The 14,264-nt window shown below is 35.8% G+C and overlaps 1 pseudogene; it reads left to right on the top strand.

Annotated features, from left to right (window-relative positions):
- The first annotated feature begins 1,166 nt into the window (after positions 1–1,166).
- LOC118618636 lies at positions 1,167–10,122 on the top strand (annotated as a pseudogene).
- The last annotated feature ends 4,142 nt before the right edge of the window (positions 10,123–14,264 follow it).

Genomic DNA, 14,264 nt, shown 5'->3' with positions numbered 1-14,264 from the left:
ACATATAAAAAATATGAATTCTTTCCCAGAAGTAAAATTCAGAATCATATCGGTGAATAAACACCATTATTGCTACTGCAAACAGCTGCTTAAGAAATCTGCTCCCAATTAACCTCACGGACAAATGAAAAACCATCTTCTAAAAACAGACACATTTATTTCTGTAAATATGCAAATTCCTCAGCATTTCTCCAATGTTGAAATAAACTGTTTTCAATCTATATTTATAGATCAGAGTTGGGAGCAATTTTTCTAGCCTTTACAAACAGCCTTGACTGCCTACTCTGAGTTCAAAACTGCCTTAAATTGTGTCATTTTTTTGTATACAAAAGGCTTTCTAAAATTGTATTATGCGTTTATTGTGCTGAAAGAATGACCCTTGCCATGCTTTGTTTACTGAATGTCAAATTTTCATTTGTATTACAGCTGTGTACCATAGCAGTTTCGGTTTTGTATGAAGGGCAAATAATGCACAAAACAGTCAAACCACAGAGCAGTAATTAGTCTGGGAAAGATCAAAGTGTGCTCTTCTAAATCCAGCCAATTTGCTCTGGGTGTGCAAAACCAATAGTCTTTCTTTTGCTAAGGTCTCTTATTAATTTTTGCTTTCGTTTGTTGCAGAGCAGCTGCTTTACTATCAATCTAACATCCTGCTTTAAAAAAAATCCATTTTGATGCCACAAATGCAATTTCAATGGGTTTAGGAATAATAACCAGCTTTTTTTCACCCCACTTCTAGGAGATAGAAACTTGAAATGAAAAGTTTTCAGCATCTGTAAAGTGAAAGAAAGCAACATAAGGCATATAGCACTGTTTGGATTTGTTCCTCCAGAAAAAGCTGAAGAAGAGTGAACTGTAAATATTTCTGCTTTTAGTGCTTTTAACCAGCGCCAGCCTTATCAGGATATGTCTATTGCTCTCTTCTTTCCTTAATATGAGTTATTTTTATCCTTAGGGTCACATTGTGGTTTTTTTCATACTAAAATGGAATGCTCTAAATTATTAATTAAATCCAATCCAGCAGAAAAAGAACTTAAACTGACTAATATTTTATACATCTCAGGATGAAAACAGTATATAGAATCAATTGTTATTTTCTTGATGAAGTACTATTACTATTATTATTATTATTATTGAATCACTGTTATTTTTGAGTGAGTGTGGAAATGGCGATTGGGGATGGTAAGTGAATAAAACTTGTGAAGAAAATAAGAGTAAAGAAGAAAAGAGTAAAATACTTTTGTGAAGAAGAAAAGAGTAAAATATTATAACTTAAAAAATGAACTATGATCTTGGAGAACACATTTTAAGTGTATGCTTTTCTCTCTCCCCTTCTCCATTTTTGTCATCTTTCCTCTCAATATTCTCTTTGGTAAAAAGTAGAGAGAGAAATAAAATGGTTAGCTTATCAATTCCTATTAAAACGGCAGCTTTTCCGTAATTGTTACCTTGAACTCTGCTCAAATATATATGCATATTTATAAAATATATATATAAATAAAAAATATATTTCTTAGTAAATTATTTTTTACCCAAGGAATAAATAATAACATGTATTAACTGAGTAAATATATTTTTATGTGTTTAGTGTTGCAACAGTTTTCCTGGCTCCAGAATAAACCATTTAAATTTGATTCTGAGTTATAGTTCACTCCAAATATGTGCCAATTATTTGTTTTGATGTCAATAAAACTAGCCTACTGAATACTAAAATACAGCCAAACAAAATTAAAAGTGTAATGATACACAGAATTAGCATAATGAAAAGAAGCACATACAATTACTTAACAATAATGGATTCATAAACAAATGTGTAAATGTCCATGGAATGACTAATTGGTTTGTTCTGGAAATATTTTCAGTTGAACAGGAATTTAGCGCTTTTGATAACTAGCAAAATGATTACACATAAAAGTTACAGCATCTCTTTCTTTATACAACAGATACAAATGAGGCACTAACTCCTGCTTTTACTTTTAACTAACCATGACATACTAAATGAACTTCAGACTTCTTCATCCTTTTATATTATTTAGTATCTTATTAACATCTGTTGTTACCTCTATAGCCTTTATAATGCATTCTATTCTTCCCCACTCTTCATTATTTGAGAGGCCAACTCTGACGATGATAGTGTGATGGTAATAAATCTATATTAGAAATTAAATAAATATATTTAACCTACATTTACAGCTGTTACTAGATAAAGTCTTGAAGCACACATAAAATTTCACTGATTACCCCTGTCCAGCATCATGTAGGACTTAACTTGAATTTCTCTATAGGACAACTTGAAACTTGGCATTTAGCAAATAAAATAACCTCAGGAAATGTGCCTACAATTTTACTTAGAAAATTCTGAAAATGTTTGGACTAAGATTTTAAAAAACATTATTGGGGAGAATGAGAGCTTCTAGAAGATGCAGTAGACCTTTTTTTTGAAGGAAGAGGAGGAAAAGAAGAAGAAGAAGGAAGAGGAGGGGTTGGGGAAGCTAGTTTGTCAAGTGTAAATTGGTGGACTCATTATCAATATAGATTAAATTATTGAGAGGTAGTTTTGAAATTCTTGCAGAGTACATTGTCTCTGGCCAATGCAGTAAGGCAAGAAAGACACACACAAAACGTTAAGAACTTGAAGGGAAGATATAGAAAACTTAAGACAACCAACAGACTATTAAAACTAATGAAAGAGTACAGGTTACAATGGCAAAAAGAAAAAAAAAATCAACAGAGTTCTATATTTTCACTAACCAATTTAAAATATAATGAAAAAATCTTTTTTTCCCTTTATTGAGTTAAGAAAGAGAGGAAGAGAGAGAGAGAGAGAGAGAGAGAGAGAGAGAGAGAGAGAGAGAGAAACATCAATAAGAGAGAACATTGATTGGCTGCCTCCTGCATGCCCCACAACCTGGGCATGTGTCCTGACTGGGAATCGAACCGGTGACCTCTTGGTGCATGGGTCAACCCTCAACCACTGAGCCACACCGGCCGGACTGAAAAAAATCTTATACCTTTTATTATAGCAATAAAACTTAAAGCATATAGAAAATGACCTAACAAATGATGGGAAGTACTTATAGAAAAATATTAAAAATTTTTTTAAACCCCCAATAAATTATATTAGTATAATCACAGCTTTTAGGAAAGAGTTTGAAACATGGTAAGCACTGAAGAAACATTAATTAAATAAACAAATTAATCTGAATAAATGGAGAGATATGCCTTTCTCATAGGTGGGAATGTGAACATAGTAGAGCCCTCAATTCTTTTTTTTTTATTTTTAGTGCAATTCTTCTTGTGGGGGAAGGCACGAGAAGAAATGGGATTGGAAATGTAGTATAAGGGAGAATAACAACAAAAAGTAAAAATAAAGTAAAATAGTGGCCATGTAGAGACTGATGATGATAGGGTACCATGAACCAATCAATTCAATGATGGGAACCTGAGAACCAGAAGGGGCAAAAAAAGAAATAGCACAAAAATTTCAATTGACCCAAGTTAGGAAGTGATGAAGCGACAAAACTACGACTGATGTACTTGTGTCACCAGACAAGGGACGAGCCGGAATGGCTCTGCCTCAGGCTGGCCTGTAGTGTGTGGGTTCTTGACTCTGTGTAGGAAAGATTTCAAGTATGAGTTCAGGTGATTTCGAGAGTACATTTATCAAAGCTGGGGACAGTGAAGCAAAGGAGGACTTAGGGTAGAAGAAGCAACAGGAGAGCCTGGGCGGTGCTCTGCTTCGCTCCCTAGCAGTGCAATAGGAAAGAAGTGAGCCAAGGTGGGGCTGCTGTTAGCTCCCTGGGAGGTCAAGTTCAACAGTGACAGAAGTGAGCCAAGGCAAGGCTGCTTTTAGTTCACTGGGAAGTCAGAGAAAAGGGGGCCTTGGAGACAAGATCAAGGGATAAACCCTGGGGGAGCTGCTGCCGCCCACTGCTCCCCTGGTTGCAAGTCTCATGGGGACCCTCAGAGGTTAGGAAGTAAAAAGTTCATGCCTGAGAAGGGACATGGGTGTGCGCTAGAGCGAGGCCACACTGGGTCTTTGTCATGTGGGGTTTTTTAAATCTTTTTTCTTCGAGAATCTTAGGGGAGATTTTCAGCAGAATATTTATCAGCTTTCTAGGTATGTTTTTAATACGCTGATGCATCAAAATGAGCATATAGGAGAGTTTGGGATTATTCTCTGGTCTGCTTTACTGTTTACTTTTTATCCTGGGTCTGTCTGGCTTTAATCAGGTTTTTGTCATTTGTTCCCCTGATTTCATCTGTCCTCGGGTTTAACTGGCATGAATGGCATTAATTGGGTTACTGTTCTTTATTTTCCCTGACCAGGGTAATTTAAGCTATGTATTCTGGTTAGGGAGGGGAGGTATAAACCATTTGCTTTAAAGTGTCCATGGTTGGGGAAGAGAAGGTCTTGTGATTTACAAGGTGGTTGTAAGTTGTGCAAATTGTTAGGCCTTGTTTAATTTTCATGTCTCAATTTCCCTTTCCCACTTGCTCAGTAATTTTCCTAGCTTTGCTCTCCTGCCACACTTGAGCAATGAGATAAACAGAAGGAGAAAGTCTTGTTCCTATGTTTAAAAACCAAATGGCAAAAACACAGTATAAAGAGAAATGCCTTAACAATATCACATGTGAAAAAGATTAAAGAGTTTAATTAATTTTAAACTAAGTATGAATTAATAGGATAATGTAAATGACCACTCTCCCCCTCAAAATAGAAAAGTATATATTTTTAAGTTGCATTAATAAAGTACAATGATATAAACTGACAATTCTCAACTCTGTAAGCCCAGCCTTCTGTCATCAACTCTTGTCTCTCACAAGTGTCTCAGATTCAGTAGGTATATTAGTTTTTTCTCCTAAATCTGCTGGTCTCCTGGTATTTTCTGTCTAGAAGGTCCTGACTTGGTGAATACACCACTAGCAATTAAGTTACTTATGTTCCAAACCAGGGAGTCAAGTCATCTTTATTTCAGGTCTTTCCTTCACCCTCATATACCGTTAGTTTCCCAAGTTCTATTCACTTTAGTCACTGTTCATCTTTCTCTCCATTGCTGTTGTATTGATTTAGGCCTAATTATCTTTACTTCACTGTCAAATAGTTTTCCTAACTTGTCTGTCTCCAAACTTGTGTGGCTATCTACATTCTTTCTAGAGTATATATTTGGAAAACACAAATCCGATCATGTTATTTCCTAGCTCTAAACCATTCAATAGGTTGTCTTTCTTCCCATTGTCTATGTGTCCTATCCATAAGAATGTTTGGAGCATGCGTATCCAATATAAATATAGATAAATATATACTATAAATGAATATTTATTTTGTACATGATAAAACATAAACAAAACAAATTTTAAAAGGATGAAATATAATAAAAATGAATTAATTCAAAATACTATTTATTAATAGAACAAATATAAGTAGCAAACCTGTTTTGGGATTAAAATATGCTTTTTTATTTTAAAAATATTAGCTTAACATTTTTTTCTATAGTGATTCAAAGTATACTTTATTTTGATACTTCGTTTTGATTACTGTAGTGACTAAACATAGGATACTTCAGAAACAAATATAAGTGCTTCATTGACAATAACTAAAGCAATTTTAATTTTTCAGTTTCATCCATCAATTATTCAAATCTTTTTCATTCTGAAATTTGGTAAAGTGTTTTCATCTTCCATAATTTTAATCAAATGTTCTTGTGAGCTAATTAAATTTTGTTACATTTTAGTATTTTTTACAAAAATATTCCCACTGAAACCCTTTATTTACAAAATTTTAGAACAGGTTAAAAAATTTTATTTTTGTGCTTTTTAAATTATGTTTGTTTGTTTGTTTATTTATTAATCCACACCCGAGGTTATTTTTCCATTTATCTTCAGATGGAGTGGGAGGGAGGGAGAGAGAGGGAGAAAGACAGAGAGACATCCATGTGAGAGAGACACATCAACTGACCAGGGCCGGGGATGAACCACAACTGAGGCACATGCCCTTGACCAGAATTGAACCCGAGACTTGTTGGTCTGTAGGCTGATGCACTAACCACTGAACCAAACTGGCCAGGGCTCATTTTTGTGCTTTTTTAAAAAAAGATTTTCTTTAAATTGGTTTTTATAGAAAGAGGAAGGGAGAGTGAGAGTGAGAGAGAAACATCAATGTGAGAGCAAAATCAATTGATCAGCTGCCTCCTGCACACCCCGTAGTGGGGATCTAGCTCACAACCTGGGCATGTGCCCTGACTGGGAATCAAACCAACAACCTTTCAGTGCAAGGGACAATGCCCAACCAATGGACCCTCACCGGCCAGGGCTCATTTTTGTGCTTTTAAGTGTGCAGATATGAGGACAACACTTTCACATATGCTCTCTCCATACCTGTGCTCTTGAAAAGCAATTGCTTTCACACTCGTTATACTCTCACCTTTATTCTGAAAAGACAGACTGAATTTATCTGTTTGTTATTTATTAAACACATTGTTTAAGAACAGTTTTAGGTTTACAACAAAATTGAGAGAAAGGTATCAAGATTCCCTGTATAACCCCTCCCCCACACATGCTGCCTCTATTATCAACATCACTCATCAGAAAAGTAAGCTTTTTTACCGAAGATGAATCTACATTGACACATCATAATAGTCAAAGCCCACTGTTTACCTTAGGATTCACTCTTAATGTTGTACATTCTGTGGGTTTAGACCAATGTATAATAATATATACCCATCATTATATCATACAGAATATTTTCAGTGCCCTAAAAATCATCTTGGTTCTGCATATTCATCTCTCCCCACAACCTCCTTCCCTGGCAAACACTGACCTTTTCATTATCTCCATAGTTTTGCTTTTTCCAGAATGTCATATAGTTGAAACCTTTTTAGATTGGCTTATTTCACTTAGTAATATGCATTTACTCCATGGCTTGAAAGTTCATTTCTTTTTAGTACTAAATAATATTCCATTGTCTGGATGTACCACAGGTTATTTATCCATTTGCCTACAGAAGGACATTCTGGTTGCCTCCATGTTTTGACAACTATGAATAAAGCTGATATAACTCTGTGCAGATATTTTGTGAACAAAAGTTTTCAACTCATTTGATTAAATACCAAGGATTGTGATGGCTGGACCTGATGGTAAGAGTATATTCAATTTTGTAAGAAAACATCAAACTGTCTTCCAAAACGACTCTACTGTTTTGCATTCCCATCAGCAATAAATAAAAGTGCCCTGTACTCCACATTCTCACCAGCATGTGGTGGTGTCAGAGCTGCGGATTTTGGCCATTCTAATAGGTATGTACTGGTATCTCATTGTTGTTTTATTTTACATTTCCCAGGTGACATATTATGAGGAGCATCTTTTTAAAAAAATATATTTTTAAACATCTGTAACAAAAATAAATTAATAAAAATACTTTTTAATTTTCAATTATAATTTATTTATTATATTAGTTTCAGGTTTACAAATTTATATAATGAAGTGATCATCCCGATAAATCTAGTATCCATCTGACACCATACATGGTCATTACAATATTATTGACTATATTCCTTATGCTGTACTTTATATCCCATGACTATTTTGTAGCTACCAATTTGTGTTTCTTAATCTCTTCACATTTTTCACCCAGTCCCTTGAACCTTCTCCCCTCTGGCAACCATGAAAATGTTCTCTGTATCTATGAGTCTGTTTCTGTTTTGTTTGTTCATTTATTTTGTTCTTTAGATTCTTCATATAAGTGAAATCATATGGTATTTGTCTTTGTCTGACTTATTTCACCCAGCACAATACCCTTTAGGTCCATCCACGTTGTCACAAATGGCAAGATTTCATTTTTTCCTATGGCCATGTAATATTCCATTGCATATATATGCCACTTCTTCTTTATCCACTCATCTGTTGAGGAGCATGTATGTTGCTTCCATATCTTGGCTATTGTAAATAATGCTGCAATAAACATACGGATGTATACGTCTTTTTAAATTTATATTTTGGGTTTGGATAAATACCCAGAAGTGGAATTGTTAGGTCCTTCATTGTCTCTTGTTACAGCCTTTGTTCTAAAGTCTATTTTGTCTGGTATAAGTATTGCTACTCCATCTATTGTATGCTTGTTTCCATTTTCATGAAATACCTTTTCTCCATCCCTTTACTTTCAGTCTCTATGTGTTTTTTGATCTGAACTGAGTCTCTTGTAGACAGCATATGTAATTTGTCTTGTTTTTTTTTAATCTATTCAGATACCCTGAATCTTTTGATTGGAGCATTTAATCCATTTGGATTTAAGGTAATTTTTGGTAGCTATTTATTTATTTTCATTTTATTATTCATATTTTATACTTTTTCTTCTTTTTAAAGAAACCCTTTAATTTTTTTTTTTTTTAAATAATTCTGGTTTGGTGGTGATAAACTCCTTTAGCTTTTTCTTGTCTGGAAAGTTCTTTATGTGCTCTTTAATTCAAATAGCTTTGCTAGGTAGAGTAATCTTGGTTGTAGGTCTTTTCTTTTCATCACTTCAAATGTTTCATGCCAATTTTTTTTAGCCTGCAAAATTTCTATTGAAATGAGCTGACAACATTATGGAGCTCCCTTGTAGGTAACTAACTACTTTTCTATTACTGCTTTTAAGATTCTCTCTTTGTCTCTAACCTTTGGCATTTTAATTACACATGTCTTGGTGTGGGACTCTTTGGGTTCATCTTGTTTAAGACCTTCTGTGCTTTCTGGACTTGTGTGTCTATTTCTTTTGCCAAGTTAGGAAAGTTTTCTGCCATTATTTTTTTTCAAATAGGTTTTCAATTCCTTGCTCTCTTTCTTCTTTCACCATCCCCATGATGTGAATGTTGGTATGCTTGATGTTGTGCCAGAGGCCTCTTAAACTACCCTCAATTTTGGATTCTTTTTTCTTGTTGCTGTTTTAATTTGGTGTTTTCTGCTATCTTTTCTTCCAGATTGCTGGAAAGGTTGTGGGTTCAATTCCTGGTCAGGGAACATACCTAGATTGTGGGTTCGATACCCAGTTGGGGCACATATAGGAGGCAACTGATTGAGTTTCTCTCTCTCTCTCTCTCTCTTCCCCTTCCTCTCTTTCCAAAAATCAATAAATATGTCCTTGGGTGAGGATAAAAAAATATCAATACTAGTGAGAATGTATATTCCATTACATTTTACTTTATTGCCTCACAAAAATGTTGTTTTTTGATTTCTACACACAAAGAAAGGCCTGCAGATAATTTTGGGCTCATTTAATTCAGAGTTCCTGATTTTTACATTGTGGAATAAGAAGATTAACATACAACTTTTAACCTTTGGCCAGGTAGGAAGGAGGGAAACTCCACCTCTATATAAGGAATTGTGTGGCCTTTTATTGAGTTTTTCTCTTAAGACTTGGGGCTCCCCCTTCTGTGCTCCTCTTTCCTTCTGCTGCTACCCAGCTCCCAGATTAGATGTTGCCCTGGGTTGTGGAGACCTGAAAAGCCCCTTTGGTCTCCAGGTGCTCAGCAACTACCTAGCGGACAAAACTACATCAAGGGGTATATGCCATTACAAGTAGATGTGGCAATATTTGAAGAGGTCTCCACCCACCACCTGCCAACTTGTGTCACGCCCTCTGCTAGTATAATTACATCACAGAAAGAAAAGGCCAGGCTGCTAGAAGTGAGAAAAGCTTTTAATAAATATGACCCTACTAATGTGGAAATCACTACAGGAAGTGAGCTACAAACGGTAATGAGAATGATGACATTGATATTTTGGGGTTTGAGGAGGAGGAGGAAAGCAAAGCAGTGAAAAGGCAGACAGCAGAAAGCTTTGCCCAGTATGAGTTGAAGAAAGCCAAAAACCTGCACTTATTGCTAAGTCTCCCAAGTTATTAGATGAAAGACTTTGGGATGACAAGAGGGATATGGCAAAATTAGAGCAGGATATTAGAAGCATTCAAACAGATGGCTTGGTTGGGGGCTCTTTCATACTAGTTCCAGTGGGGTATAGAATAAAAAAAAACTTCAAACGTAGTGTGTAGAGATGATAAATTTGAAACAGTTATGCTGAAGGAGCACGATCACTTCTTTTGAGGACTATGTGTACTCCATGGGCGTGGCTGCTTTCAATAAGATATAAAATCTGCCCTGGCCAGTTTGGCTCAGCAGTTGAGCATCAGCCTGCCGACCAGAGAGTCCTGGGTTCGGTTCCTGCTATTAGCATGTACCACAAAAAAATAAATAAATAAAATTAAAAAAATAAGATATAAACTCTATCAGAGATTATTGCCCTTAAATAAAAGCTTTGAAAGACAAAAAAAAAAAAGAATTGTTTTCAGGTATTTTATTATTGACACAGAGTCTAACAAATATCAGGAACAGAATCATCTAACAATATTACCCAAATTTTTGGCAAAATAAGGCATGGCAGAAGTGAGAAGAGGAGGGACGGACTGTTCCAGTAAAGGGAGTGCTACCAAGCAGGTTCCCGCTGTAGGCAACTGGGACTCACTCCCACTGGTAAGTTCTGGAGACAGTGCAGAATTTTTCTGTGTTGTTCCACTCCAGGCACAGTAAATATTCTCTATCTTTCTCGGTCATGGCTAGACATCAGTCACTGACTAGACATCAGTCACCAACGAGACATCAGTCACCAACGAGACATCAGTCACTGAGTACATCTGACCTACCTATTAGAAAATTTTATAAACTCAGGTGTGGGGATACAGGTATTGTAGCAAGATGCTGTGCTCAGGCACAGGGACAGCAGGTGCAGGAAGTTTGTGGATCAGGTCATTGCATTATCTGCTGAAGTCACCATACTGGCCTTCAGAATACTTTTGACCATTTTCTAAGACAGAACAAGTACTTTCAACTAAAGTTATTACTATTAAGTAAAAACTGTGCAAACATGGACTTATTAATCTTTATTAAATTTAGTAAAGTTTTCATATTCTAGATGCAAACCTATATCTTAAATTATATGATTACATATGTGATATATTATATTCGATATATATTTTAACAGATTTGAATGTATTGTTACTATTTTTACCTGACTAAGAGAGACTATGCAAGGAGCAGAAGGATCAGCTCTGCCTTTGCCTTGGCTCTTCTTGTGCTTACCCTATTAGTGGTATCTACAGTTCAGGGTTTCTTTGAAGAGATCTCTTTTCAGTCATTTTTTAATTTCAGGAGGGGTTATTTACTTAAAATTAGGTAATATCCATATGTCTACTTAACTAGGTACCATACAATACAACTTCTCAAATAAAAATAAAATGAATGATAAGATGAAGGTCAAATGTCCAGCCCTCCACATTGTGGAATTCCCGTTTTTCCTTCAGGGTGCTTTGCTTGCTGTATATGACATGTGACCGTTTGACCTTCAAACCTATTGAGGGTGCCAGTGTCAGTTCAAAAGAAATATTAGTAAAGTTTAATATTTTCATAATTCTTGAGGTAAAGATAAAATAAAATAGAAGTTCTCATATTTTACCCGAGTGGATCATCTTGTGTGTCTCCTGTGGTTTGGAGCCCACTAGACTAGCAGCATGGCATACACACCCTCCACCACGCAGCCCTTGCCCGCTTCTTCAACCTAAGTGCGTGCCTCGTAATGCCTTAGACCATGCATTTCAGTTGTAGAGAACTTTTTGGAGTTCCCTGAATTTATCATGTTGAGTCATGTGTCACAGATTTGTTTATACTATTGCTTCTCCCCAGAATGTTCTTTTGTTTGGACTACCTGGAAACACCTCCTCTATGAGACTTTTCTTGGCCCCTTCCCATCCCCAGGGAGCACTGAAAGCATATCTGTTCACCTGTTCTCAATGTTAGCCCTCAGAACAAGTGTGTGTGTGTGTGCATTTTATATATATATATATATATATTTTTTTTTTTTTTTTTGAATCCTCACCTGAGGATACTTTTCCATATATCTTCAGAGAGCGTGGGAGGGGGCAGAGAGAGAGAAACATTGACATGAGAGAGACACATCGATTGGTTGCCTCTCGCACGATGCTGACCAGGGCCGGGGATGAACTGTAACCAAGATATGTGCCCTTGACAAGAATCAAACCCATGACTCTTTGATCTGCGGGCCGTGACTCTAACTGGTGAGCCAAACTGTCCAGGGTAAGAACAAGTATTTATTTCTTTTTTTAAATTTATTTTTATCCTCACCCAAGGACATTTTTTTGTTCAGATAGAGCGGAAGGGGGTGAGAGAGAGAGAGAGAAACATCGATGTGAAAGAGACACATCAAGTGGCTGCCACCCGCACAACCCAACCAGGGCTGGGGACAAACTGCAACCGAGGTACGTGCCCTTAGCAGGAACCGAACCCGGGTCTCTCTGGACTGCAGGCCGACGCTCTAACTGCTGAGCCAAACCGGCCAGGGCAGAACAAGTATTTTTAACTAAAGTTATTACTACTAAGTAAAAACTGTACAGAAATAGGCTTATTAATCTTTATTAAATTTAGTAACATTTTTGTAAGGTCTTCATATTCTACATGTAAACCTCTATCTTAAAATATATGGTTATATGTGATATATATTTGATCGATATGTAGTTTAACAGATTTTTTTTTAATCGGAGAAATGTTTTTTAACAGATTTGAATATATTGTTACTATTTTTATCTCACTAAGAGACAGTATGCAAGGAACAAAAGGATCAGCTCTGCCTTTGTTGAACATATTTGCTAATATTCTTGGCTCCTCCTGTATACCATAGTATCCCTGAAATCAAAGATGTTGTCTAGTTTATCTTAGTATCTCCAGTATAATCATGCTTGTTGAATTAACAATAGAGATGATAGTCCTATTGTACACAGTATTGGTAGCCAGCAAAGAGGACTGTATTTAGCTCTGGGTGCCCCTTCAAGATGGACTTGGAAAACTGATGCATATTCAGAGGAAAAGAATTCTAAACAATGTCATGAGAGCAGTTCTAGTCTGGGCTCAATGTAAAGAATAACAGGGATGAGGGATTTGATTTTAATATAAGAAAGAATTATCTAACAATTAGAGTTCTTGAAAACAGGATGAATGGCTTGGAGGTATGGTAAGTCTCTTGCCACTGGAGATGTTGAAATAAAGCATAAATGGACAACCTCCTTGAGCTGCTTGAGTTGGCTGAACAAGGGCTTAAACTTCTGGAGTCATCAAAATGAGTGGAGGAGGATTTAGATAATGTTTGGATTGTAAACAATCAAACAGATTTGAAATCATTTGGTATGCCTAATGATTTGTCTAAACTTTAATAGGTGTTATTTTTTAACAAGCAGTGGATTGTAAACAATCAAACAGATCTGAAATCATTTGGTATGCCTAATGATTTGTCTAAACTATAATAGGTGTTATTTTTTAACAAGCAGTGAGCCTATTTGAAGTAAACAATTTCTCTGTAATTCATAGTCTCTGGATCTAGGTGAGACACAATAGTAATGCTACTTTGCCTTCTCACGAGTCAGGCTAAGCAAGTCTTTGAGCAAGTACTGATGCTGTTATTTTTTTTGTAAGTGCAACTACAACCATCTAACTTGCTTCCTCTTTTCACCTCAGAAATAGGTCATCTTCACCCTGCCCAACCATGGATTTAACATTTATAGTCTGAGTCTATAACAATAGTGTCTCTTGAGATTTGGAACAGAGGTGTTATCTTAACCTTCTATATATTTAGGGCTGTCTAAGAGAGAATTTCAATGTGTTGAATCAATTAAACTTAATTCAGGAAATAAATAGTAAGACTATATCACAGATATAAATATCATTGTAGACAGTATAACATATCTAATTATAACATCCTTAAAGGGCACGAATCTTATAACATGGAAAGTGAGGCTTAGTGAGGTTAGAGAGATTTGGCTAAATGCTGTACAAGCAATTTGTTTCAGAACTAAATCATAATCCATTGCATCTAATTCCACTTCCATGGTTTTCTACATCTTATCAATCTCTCTCAAACGTACCAAAGGACTTTTGTAATCTCATAAAGGGATAAGACATATCTATAAAACAATTTGAGAGTGACAAAAGTAAAATCGAGTGCAGTACATGTGTACAGCTAAGGAGGAGTTTGGGAGGTCAACAGGGCGAGAAATCAAAGGCTAGAGGATATGAACATTTTTACTAAGAGCAACTTTGAAAATAGCTGTGAAAGATAATCGGGCTTACAAAATTTTTCTTTGGGTACCAAAGAGCATGTCAGCTTTGTCCACATTCACCAGCCCTTCATTCTCTTTTGTTTCTTTTTAGTATTACTACTCTCTATCATAC

This window comes from Molossus molossus, unplaced genomic scaffold (genome assembly GCF_014108415.1).
Source record: "Molossus molossus isolate mMolMol1 unplaced genomic scaffold, mMolMol1.p scaffold_m16_p_1, whole genome shotgun sequence".
In the NCBI taxonomy this organism is placed as follows: Eukaryota; Metazoa; Chordata; class Mammalia; order Chiroptera; family Molossidae; genus Molossus; species Molossus molossus.
This window is presented reverse-complemented; position numbering and strand designations above follow the sequence as displayed.